Genomic DNA, 12,560 nt, shown 5'->3' on the forward strand with positions numbered 1-12,560 from the left:
TTTATCCTACCCGACCCCGCCCCGTCGTCCTGTTACTCATGTACTACCCACTTCATCACTACCTGCGGGTAGTAAATTGTAGTACCCGAATCCGTCCCTACGGGTACCCACCCCACTCCCTACCCGCCTCTATAAAAATTAAATATTTTAATTTTTATATATTCTTATATAAATTAAGACAAAAACTTAAAATTCATAGATAAATTAAAATACAAACATAAAATTTATACAATGTCTTAGCTCAAATAACTAGAAATTAAAAAAAAAAGTGTTAGATCATTACAAATTTAGATTCATCATAATAAAGAAATTACAATATTAGATATAAAGGAATCTTCAACTCTTATTCTTGATCATTTTCAACATCTTCATCATCATTAAAAATTTGCAAATCAAGATTTAAACCTGAAAATCAAAAGAGATAACAATTAATAAATTAATTGGTACTATATAAAAATTAACATAAATAAAAATTAACACTGTTGCTTTGTGTGTCTTCTCTAGCAATACTAACTATGAAGTAATTTAAAAACACCTATATCAATAAAATTAAAATTACTGAGGGTATAAAATTAACATAAATCAGAATAAAATTAAAATTCACAATTGCATAAAAGTGATAATTCAAAGCATATAATAAGCTGACGCACCAATAAATACATCTACTGATTTTTTAATATTCCTTTGTTCCTAATATAATAAGCTGACGCACCAACCTCCTACTGGTGCAATTATTCTCATTATATATATATATATATATATATATAGTACTAGGAATACTATATATAGAGACTACTCTTATGAAGAAAATCATGAGAAGAAGAAAGTAGTAACAATATTATTATATAGAAGATTTCAAAGAGGCAGTGAGTTGAGAGAGATTTTCTGAGTTTATAAATTATTAGTGTCTTAGAATTTTTAGAAAATAATTTAAAAATGAAAGAAAAAATAGTATTATGCACACTTATTGTATTATAATGTGTTATGCAAAATTATGGGCCTGCAAATTTATAATTCTGCAAAATGTAACTTGTGTTTTATTAGAAGTAAGAAACCAAAACGCAACTTGTGTTTTAACATAAAGAAAAAAAGAAAAAAATATCCTGCAAAGAGTTGGCAAAGGCATACTAGTATTGTTAATATTATTATTATTATTATTAGCACTACAACAAGTTATATTATTATTATTATTATTATTATTATTAAGTTTAATTATACTGTTGGTCTCTATAGTTTTACTAAATTTATAATTAGGTTCCTATATTTTTTTCTTTTCAATTAGATTCTTATATTGGTTTAATTTTGTAATTAAGTCCTTCCTAGTATAGAAAATATTAGAGTTAACTGAATATTTTTTGCAAATTAAAGGTATTTATAATTAAAAATTTAATTAAACTTTTGATCGCATGTATTTTGATAAAAATATTATGTTAATTTTAACATTTTTAATATAAAAATGACGTAATTATAAAATTAAAAATAGTATAAAGACTCAATTAAAAACAAAAAAATATAAGAACCTAATTAAAAATTTAATAAAATTATAAGAACGAATAGAATAATTAAACCTTATTATTATTAATTGTAATTACTATTATTATTATTATTATTATTATTATTATTATTATTATTATTATTATTATTATTATTATTATTATTATTACACGGAACTGATATTTATTAGTGTTATGATTATTCACCGTTTTAGTTATATTATTTTTACTGTTAGTTAATATTAGGAATAATAGTACTATTAACATTATTATATTATTACTAGCGGTTCAACAGGCATCCTGTTCAGCCGTTTTTTTATTATTTTTAAGAAATTAATTTTATTTTTTGTTAATATATTATTTATTTTTCAAATTTATTAGATAAGTATTTTTTTTATTTTAATATTGACGTGATCTTATTTATATTATATTTTGTTGAAACTAAAATTACTATAAAACATTTTAAAATGTTAAATTATAAAACCACACAATAAAGAGATAATATAAAATGGTCATAGTTTAAAGTTTTAGGAAATATATGAGGTGAAATATTTGATAGAGTAAATTTTTATTCTTAACTATTCTAAAATATACAAAAAGTATTTTCAGAATGATAATGCTTCTATTTTATTTCTTTAAAAATTTTGAATATCGTCTATTAATTTATAATATTTTTAATTTAATTTTTTAAATTTATTATGACAAAATAATGATATGATGAGGATTTTGTCTACTAAAATTGCAAAAATATTTTTAAAAATTAGTTTATTCATTGTACTTTATTTTGTTTTTTTTTGGGTGTTTATGTTATATTCCATACATTATTAAATTTTAATTTGATAAGTTTTTTTATCATCAAGGGCTTATTATCTAGTTACTGTAATTTAATTAAGATTTATTTTTCATTACTAAATGATGTTATGTGTATTACGGTTATTGCCATTAAATAATATTTGTAGTAGCATTTTTTTAGTTTGTACTTAAATTAGTTATTCAATAAAATTTGTCCGGTAACTCATAAAAATATATACAATGTTATTTATGTTTTTAATTTGAGAATTTTTAATTTAGTTACTCTTGACTTGTAATATTTAATATAGTATTTAGATATTTTTTAAGAAATTAGAACACATTTTGCCATGACCAAATTTTACTATCTATTAAATTTTTAATTGGATAAAGATTCTATAATAAAAAGGATCCATATAATTTGTACAATATATTAATAAATACATGAGATAAAATAAGATATATTTTTGTACTATTTTTCAATAGTTGTTGTTTTGTGTTTAAGGTAGATCTTTTCTAATTTTACTATTTAATTTTAAAAGATATATGTTGTTACCAAAATTTTATTACAAAGTTATTGTTATTATTAGTGTTATGAATGTATTGCCTATTTAAAATTTATAGTATTTGTTAATTATTTTATGTTTTTTATTGAATTCATAATTTTGTTTGATATTAGGCATTTTATATGGTAGTGTACAATATCAAACCTCTTAATTTATTCAATACAAAAAATATTTTAAATGAATATTATGCGATGAAGATAAAATATTAAAAATATAAGTAGAGTAAGTGAGTACTAACTATTCATATTTGCATGGCTTTTAGCATTGTTTGTAACTGGTTCATTATAAGAGATTGATTGAGGCATTGAATTAGTAGCAGTGATGTATGTCTCGACCTACACTTATACAAAAAAAAAAAATACAAACTTAATATGTTGTAGATTATCTTAAAAGAATTAAAAATTAGTTCTCAGAAATCAAATCAAATCGCGTAAATTAAGTTAATTAATTTTGTTAATATTCTATATTAAGATTTAATGTATAGACAAAATGACTTAAAACGACGTTATTACATGTTTTAAATATATAGGGCTGCGTTTGTTTAGAGAGACAGGACACTGAGACATGGACACTGAGACACAAAATCATGTTTGACAGAGGAGACATGGACAGAGACAGTGTGTTCAGAGATACTGAATTAGTATATTTTGTGTCCATCCTGACAGGAAGGACACGGGGACACTAACAAGGGACACAACTTATTTTTCATTATTTTTGTTAATTTTTCATAATTATATTTTTTTTATTATATTTTTTATCTCAAATTTTTTGAATGAAAAAAATGAGAATAAATTAGATTTTTATAATTTGTTCTAGTTTATCACCAAACAGAATACAAAAACACAAAAGTTTGTGTCTCTGTCCATCAATATCTTGTTCTGTCTTGTTATCAGTGTCTTATCCTGTCCTATTCTTAGAAACAAACGCAGCCTAAGGTACTAACCAGTTAGGATATCACCACATCTTTTACTTGAACAACTTCATTATAATGTGATTCCAGACCTATATTTTTAAAGAGCAATACAGATAATAAGTATAATTTGAATTTATAAGAGTAAAATTAGTTATCATGATTAAAGTTAACTTTTATGTCGCGTATAAAGGTGATATTAATTATTTTAAATTTGTTTAATTTTATTCTGAAACAGAGAATATTTTAAAAATAATATGCTTCTATTATATTTTTTTCTATTGATTTTTTTTAAAGTTTGAATATCGTCCATTCATTTGTGACATTTTTAAATTTATTTTTTTAATTTATTATGATAAATTAATAATATGATGAGTATTTTGTCCGTTAAGATTGCATAAATATTTTTTAAAAAATAGTTTATTTGTTATACTCTAATTTATCTTTATTTTTTGTGTTTATATGTTAATATTTTACATTAGGAATTTATTACATATTTAATATTATTAAATTAATATATTTTTTAATAATAAATAATGTTACGTGTCTCATGATTATTATCATTAGCTGATATAATAGCATTTTTTTATAATTGATATTTAAGATAGTTATTCAATAAAAATTGATTCAGTAACTCATATAAATATGTAAAGCGTTATCTATATTTTTAATTTTAGAATTTGAAAATTATTTATCCAATCACGGTTTGTAATATTTAATATAGTATTTAGATTTTTTATAAAATTATGACCCATTTTACCGTGATCAAATTTTGGCATTTGTTAAATTTTTAAATGGACAATAATTTTATAGTAAAAAGGATTAATTTTTATTTATGCCATGTATTTAAATATATGAGATGAAATATCAATATTCTTATATTCTTCTTCTATCATTATATTTGTATTTAAGTCAGATTTCTCCAGGTTTTATTTTAAAATTATAAAAAATATATATTATTACCAAAATTTTAAAATATGAAAATATAAATTAAAATAAAAACTAAAAAAATTAAATTAAAGTATATTAAAAATCATTATGTTACATTAATTTAACACAATATATAAATACTATTTTGATAATAAAATTATTATGTTTGACAATTTTTTGTAATTATCTTATAACGTAGTATTTTTGTATATAAAATGACTTTATTTATTTTTTAATATAAGAATGCAAATGCATATTTTTTTTATTTTTAATATTTTATCACAAGCATCTACATTAATTTAAAACATAAATATATTTTTTTGTAATAAATTTATAATAAAAATTTTAGTTAAAGAGTACTCAATACTTCTTTTTATAATTTAGAGTAATAAATTTATTTTCATTTCATAGTTATTACTTTATAAAATATATTTAATCACTCAAATTTAAAAATATACATGGCAAAAAATAAGCGATATGTTAATATTTTTTCTCTTTATTCTATTTGTTATTATTAGTTTTATGAATACATTGTTTATTTTATTTTTTTAATTATTTATATATTATATGATAAAAGATGGAATATTAAAAAATTATTATTTTGTCCACTAAATTTATTTTATGAAATAGATTATGTAAGGATATACGAAATCTAAAAAAAATTGGACACTAAATTCTAGTAACTTTTTTGTATTTTTTTGTTAAAGAGTGCTCTGTTATATGTAAATTTTTTTTAAGTTAAATAATAAGCATCAGAAATATATAAATAGTGTATATTAATTTAATTATTTTTGTTATAGAATACCAACCAATTATGTTACTATGACGTCTGTTATTTGGACCAACTCCATTATCATGAGCTTTCAATTCTAGATTTTTCAAAGAGTAGAATACAGATATTAAGCAAAAGAAAAAAAAAATGATTGCAAGAGCACAATTGAAAGTGAAGCAGATATTTAACTCTCTTGGGTAAAGTACGATTGAAGGCGCAGAAATTTTTTGTATTGAAAGTGAATCGGTATTTAAATTGAGTACGTATTAATAGTTTTTTTTATTGAAAGTGAATTAGCTTTAAACTTTGTCGTGGGTTGAAAGTGAATCAGTTTTAAATCTGTTCGTGGGTAAACCCAGTTTTTGAAAAAATAAAATAAAATAAAAAGAATTGAGTACGTAGTAACAGTTTTTTTTTTATTAAAATCAGTTTTTAAGTTCTGTCATGAGATAAAGCCAATTTTTAATAAAAAGAAAACAGGGATAAAGTAGGAAGAAAGAATTGGATACCAAACTTCCGTATCCCATTATATATTGGTATAGATTAGATTAGTATTAGCATTTCTGTTGTTGCTATTATTATTACTAGAACGCAACCTACGTTTTGGTTATTATTAAAAAGTAGCAAAATGCAAAACGCAACTTACGTTTTTGCAGGTTTTATTTTAAATATATTTTTTAAATAAAACGCAACCTGCGCTTTGTATTGTTAAAAAACAAAAAAAATAAAAAAATAAAAATGTAAAACGTAACTTACGATTTGTACTGACATTATAGCAGTGTATATATCGTATAAACATCCATTTTATTGTGTAATATCAATATTTTTTTTTATATATAAAAAAATGAGCCTAGAATTTTATGTTCCAATTTATAATCTGTTATTACTCAAATCAAGAAACTGAAGTCTCTTATAAGAAGAAGAGTTAGACAATGCAAGTTTTGGAACATTCTTAGAGAAAGAGTTTCAAAGCAAAAAAAGGTACAAAAATAAGAAGTTTTAGGCAAAATTCAGTAATAAATATTCAACCAAAAATTGCAAAATATACCATAACAGATAAACAAAATTTTAGGCTTATTATACCTTATGCCAAGTTGCAAATTAAGATTGAGAACCATAGAAGCCACCACCACCCATCTTCTTCAGTCAGTACTCAGCAGCAACTCATCTTTTCTCTCTTCTCTGAGAACCATAGAAGCCACCACCACTAATCGAGCAGTCCACCGCCACCGCATCTCGCAGCCACCGCATCCCGCAGCCACCGCGTCTTGCAGCCACAGTAGCGACGGGTTTGACCACCGCAACCACTACCACTGCAGCCCGCCGCCATCGCATTCTGCAGCCACCGCGCTTCTCAGTCCGCTCAATGGCTCACTCTGCTTCCCCTTTCAACAAAATCACCATCCAAAGGGACAACACTGTTAGTCTTCTTTCCCTCTCACTTTCCCATTCATTTTCCAAGTTTTTAGTTCTGGACTCGGAGTCTTTGTTTTATTGTGTACATCCACTTTATAAATTGTGTTCTCAATATCATCTTTCTAAGCAAATTCTAAGGTATCGAATGCAATACTACTCTGTGTATGCTATGCACCTATTCTAAGCAAATTCTAAGTTCCTAATATGCGGTATCTATTTTCAATTATTAAACATTTGATGCATACGTCGTTGACAAAGAAGATGCTCCTGGAATTGTTGTTCTTTAGAAGTGGTGGAGTGTGGATTTTGAAATCAAGAATCATGCTGTCAAGATTTCTCAGCTAGGTCCCGGATTTAAAGCTCTTATTCCAGAGTAAGATAACGGTGCTTTCATAAGATTTGCTGATCTGAATTCTTTATCCGTTATATAATATTATAATCTTCAATTGGATAATTGATGAAAATTGAAATTGCTTCCATTGTTCTTTTTCTTTTTTTTTTTTGGTAAGAAAATTGCTTCCATTGTTCCAGTCTGTATAGAGCATAGTTATCAGAAACGAACCCGTGATCGAATCGGTTAGGTTACTGGGTCACTGGATCATTGGTTCATCTGGTGGGTCACTGGTTGAACCGATTGACCCAGTTCTATGTAAATAAAAAATAAAATATAGTAAAAAATTTATAATTAAAAATTTAAATACATATTTTTACTAATATTTTAAAAATATCTAGTTATTCTAAACAATATGGAACAGAAACAATAAGTATTTTGTTAATTTTACTCTATCATAAATATTTTTATTTTGTTTTTATATTAAAATAAGTATTATTTTCGAATTTTAATAATTTATTAATTAGTTTATATCTATTATACTATTATATACTACAAGTATTTATTAAAAAAAATATTAATATATATTATATAATTATGAAAAGAAAATAATAAGTGAGTTTATAATTATTGTTAAATAAAAATATAATTAATTTAAAAATGAGTGAACTTATAATTAAAATTAAAATAATTAAATAGAAGTAAATTATTTGTTGAACGATATCAATATGTATTTTAATTTGCATATATATTAGTAACAAGCAAGTTAGCTTGGTGGTTGTGGCTACCTTTTAACTCCTTGAAGGAGGGGGTTTGAACCCTTGTTTCATTTTAAGAAAATTTTTAAATTGAAACGATTCGGTCGGACCGGTTGTTTCCGAGTTTGACCAGTTTCTACCGGTTCATTCTGGGTTAGAACCGGTACGGTCCAATTACTGGACCGGATCGATATAGGATCCAGTTCACCGATTTTTTCGGTCAAACCGACCGGTCCGGTCTGATTTTGATAACAATGGTATAGAGGAAAGGTTGGTCTTGATATCGCGGAAGCCCAACATTTGATGGATGGGCTCGATTGGCAAGGCGCTGTAAAGGATATAGAGGCCTCGGTTAACTGGCTTAAAGCAAATGGTTCAAAGAAGGTTTGTTACCGTTAATTTGTTTTGAAGATGATCCCCACCAGCCATCGTCACCCCCAGCCGCCGCCACTCTTGTGTTCACCGTCTCTGTGCTCGTCGTGAAGCCCGCCTCTGTGATCGTTGTCATCGGCAGTGACAGAGGGTGCCGTCGTTGTCCTCGTCCTCGATCCTCTTCTCCTCTATGTCACGCAAACTGTTACTCAATCCTCTTCAAGCGCATCCTTCTCCTCCGTGAATCTCTGCCCAGAGACTCGCCGTGAAATCACTGCTCGGGGCTTGGCTGTCGCAAAATAATCCTCTTTCGAGCTTACTCTGTCACCGCGGTTCCTCCTTCGCCGTGTCTCTGGTAATAATTAAGCCACTGCTTCTTCAGTTTCAATTTCTAAGATTTTGGCTTCTGAATTGGGATTCTGTTCTGAGTTGGATTGCTGCTCATATGCTTTTGAATTTAGTTTGGAGGTTAAGTTTGGATTGTTTTGGTTAGGTTTTCTGTTTCTAGATTCTCTGGATTTGGATTTGGATTTTGAGTTTTCTGAGTTTTGTTGTTGAATAAATTGAAAGGTTTTTGTTGAAATTTGCTGTAACTCTGAATTTTTTTTTTGTTGCTGATGGATTGAAATTTTCAAGTGTAAGCGTAAGATTGTGATTGTAAGTTTTCTAACTTTTATTGTTGAATAGATTGAAAGGTGGTTGTTGAAATTTGCTGTAACTCTGAATTTTTTTCGTTGCTGATGGATTGAAATTTGTAGGTGTAAGTTTGTGATTCTAAACTTTTATTGCAATGACCAATTTTTAGTTTTCTGCCTCGCTTCTTCGTTTATTGAAGTTCCTCCCAGATAGTAGCCAGTCGATACTCCGAAAGCAGAGATAAGATCTCTAACCAGTTTTGAGTGTTGGGTTACCTTTTCATGGACAATGTCTAGCTTGGAATGAACTTTAGACACAGATCATTGATTTAAATCAACAGCTTATTCTGTACCAAAGTATTCTGAGTTTAAGGATGAATTTTCTTGCTAATTATTTTGTTATAATTTAGAAGTTAGTTAAAAAAATTTTATTTTATAGAATTTTAATAATAAAATATGAATAAATTATTATGTCAAATTATAAACTTCTGAATTTTATTAATTAAGAAATTATTGAATTTGTATATTTAAAATTGTATATTAAATTTTTAATAATTGTATTATATATTTAATGAAACCGGTTCAATCCCGGTTAGACCCCAATTGGACCATTGAATCATTGAACCTGTCACCTGACTGGTTCAATGACCGGTCCAATTCTCGCAACCTTGATTGAAACACTTAATAATGATTATGATTTGTGATGAGCTGCACATTTGATTAGTTGAGAACTTGTTAGTAATTGTCTTTTGATAGTAAAACATTGTGTTTGTCATTATGTGCGTTTTGTTGTTTTTAGTTATGAACTTTAAAGTTGTTTGTGAACTTCTAATATTAAATTATGGATAATTTATTACGTAAAATTTTAAATTTTATCAAGTTAAAAATTATTTAATTTATATATTTAATATTTAATTAAACCGGTTAAATCTCGATCGAACCATTAAACTATTAAACCAGTTTTCTCATCGATTTATTGACCGGTCCGATTCTCGCAACCTTACCAAAAACCAACACATGAAAAAAAATATTTTTTCTTCTATTTTCTTTCTACTTATTTCTTTTTCTCTCATATTCTTTTGTTCCATCAGGCATCAGCTATCCAAACAGAGTGAAACCTCCAATTTTACCCTTATTCCCTTAAGTCTATCCGCGAACACTTCTCTCCGCCCAGCCCCAGACCTCCTCAGTCCTCACTCCTCAGACACAACCCCTCGTCCTTCAATCTCCTCCACCATCCGCCGGACAGCAGCAGCCGCGGAGGCCCTATCCCCTTTCCCTCCACCCTCCTCAACTCTCTGTCAGCCCTATCCTCTCCCGCTCCCTTCGTCATAGTCGCGCTCCCTCTCCGTCGCCCTCCACGCAGCAGCAGCCTCTGTGTCGTCCTCCACGCAGCAGTATCCCGTGTCGTCCTCCGTGCATCGCAGCGCACTCCAGCTGGCAGCCACTTCCGTGTCTTCGTCCTCTCCTTCCTGCACTCTGCCACATCATCAACATCATCAAGAATGGAGCCTTTGACTCAGGTTGGTTCTAGATTTTTTGTCTGATTTTTCCCTGTTTATATTTTTTTCTGTTCTTGATTTGATTCTGGTCCTTTCTTAATTTTTTCAGTTCTTGATTTTTGTTCTTGATTTTTGTTATGATTTTTAATTTGTTCTTAATTCTTGGTTGAGATATTTTCTGAAGTTCTCTAGTGTTTTCTTGGTTGCTGTTCTTGGTTCTTGTTTTTTGGTTATGATTTTCGACTGCTGTTTTTTTTCTGTTATATTTTTGAGCTGATTCTATTCTTGATTTTGTTCTTAAGTTTTGTCTGCATCTATTTTTCACTGCCAGTTTCTGTTCTGTTCTTGATTCTTAGACTTTTGTTATGATTTGAGTTTGTTTTATAACCTTTGTGGTTGTTTTTTAATTATTTGATTTTAACTTGTAGTTTGGTGTTCTAATTTCAATTTTGGTTTAGCGTTCTCTGTTCTTATTTTATTTGTGTGTTTTTGATATTACTGCAGTTTGATAACAGTACAAGTGACAACATTGGTGAAACAGGAAGACCGAAAAACCAAATCAAATCAATCCAATTACAATTGGTTTAGTTTGGTTTGGTTAGCCTTAAATAAAAAACCAACCGAATATTTGTTCAATGTATTGGATGGCCTTTCCTCTAACAACCGAACTATACTGCACTGTGAACACCGGTACATAATATTGCTTGTACCTGCTTTATTTATTTATTGACTTATTTCACATGCTTGCACCTCCAGCCAGGATTAGCCATACCTTTCTCTATCTTTTCTTTTCTTTTAATCATCTGCAGGATTAGCCATACCGGTCAGTGCCACGTGGCAGGTCAGTGACATGTGGCATACACAGGTCAACGCCACGTGTCACTTGACATGTAAAAAAGATTTTTATAGTCAAAATAGTCTTTGAAAGTCTAGAAATAAGTTATTTTCATCCCTCAAATTTTAAAAATTAGTCAAATTAGTCCTTATATAATTTTTTTTTATTTTTTCTTCATAATATTAAATTTGAAATATTTTTTGATACTACTAATTTTAATAGAAATGTAATTGACAAACAAAACATTAGTAATTGTATCTTTTCTTCTTAAAAAATTTTTCCAATAAAATTATCTATCTCCTTTAATTCTTCTCAAAATCTCTCTTATTCTTTTCTATTCTAAAACATTTTTCTTACATACATTTTGCTGGAATATATATATACTCAAAATTGAAATGTATGTATTTATTAACCTAAACAAAGTTATATGCTCGAAATCAAAATTTATGTATGCTAACCTAAACAAAGTTATACCACTATTTTTTTTCTACTACATATTTTTTTTTCCATACATATTGTTTAACATACATAAATTTTGATTTCGAGCATATAACTTTGTTTAGGTTAATAAATACATACATTTCAATTTTGAGTATATATATATTCCAGCAAAATGTATGTAAGAAAAATGTTTTAGAATAGAAAAGAATAAGAGAGATTTTGAGAAGAATTAAAGGAGATAGATAATTTTATTGGAAAAAATTTTTAAGAAGAAAAGATACAATTACTAATGTTTTGTTTGTCAATTACATTTCTATTAAAATTAGTAGTATCAAAAAATATTTCAAATTTAATATTATGAAGAAAAAATAAAAAAAAATTATATAAGGACTAGTTTGACTAATTTTTAAAATTTGAGGGATGAAAATAACTTATTTCTGGACTTTCAAGGACTATTTTGACTATAAAAATCTTTTTTACATGTCAAGTGACACGTGGCGTTGACCTGGTATGCCACGTGTCACTGACCTGCCACGTGGCACTTAACGTGCCACGTCATCGCCCAACTGACAAGAGGACTAATTTGACTTATTTTTTATCTTTCAGGAACAAATTTGATTAAAAAAATCGTTCGGGGACGAAAATGAAGATCGCGTAATCTTTCGAGGACGAATTTGAGTATTAAACCGTATCTTTTTCCAATTCGTCGTGGAATAAGTTGTCTCTTAACTTTGTGATAAAGTAGGATGCTTGAACATCAAGCTTCCTTTTATGTCTTTCCTATTATAAAGCAACAAGGCTAATAATCAA

At 27.4% G+C, this 12,560-nt stretch overlaps 1 long non-coding RNA gene across 3 annotated transcripts in view; it reads left to right on the forward strand.

The window, feature by feature from the left end:
- The first annotated feature begins 10,061 nt into the window (after window positions 1-10,061).
- LOC107606808 (uncharacterized) overlaps window positions 10,062-12,560 on the forward strand; it is a 67,130-nt gene continuing 64,631 nt past the window's right edge. For 2 of the 3 annotated variants that reach the window (XR_015892403.1, XR_015892404.1), the window contains exons 1-3: window positions 10,062-10,495; window positions 10,979-11,164; window positions 12,357-12,428. This is a non-coding gene — a long non-coding RNA (uncharacterized LOC107606808). The remainder of the gene's footprint in view (window positions 10,496-10,978; window positions 11,165-12,356; window positions 12,429-12,560) is intronic. The other variant, XR_002351189.2, reaches the window with a different exon arrangement.

Source organism: Arachis ipaensis, chromosome B7 (genome assembly GCF_059453495.1).
Source record: "Arachis ipaensis isolate K30076 ecotype BB chromosome B7, ASM5945349v1, whole genome shotgun sequence".
NCBI classification, from domain to species: Eukaryota; Viridiplantae; Streptophyta; class Magnoliopsida; order Fabales; family Fabaceae; genus Arachis; species Arachis ipaensis.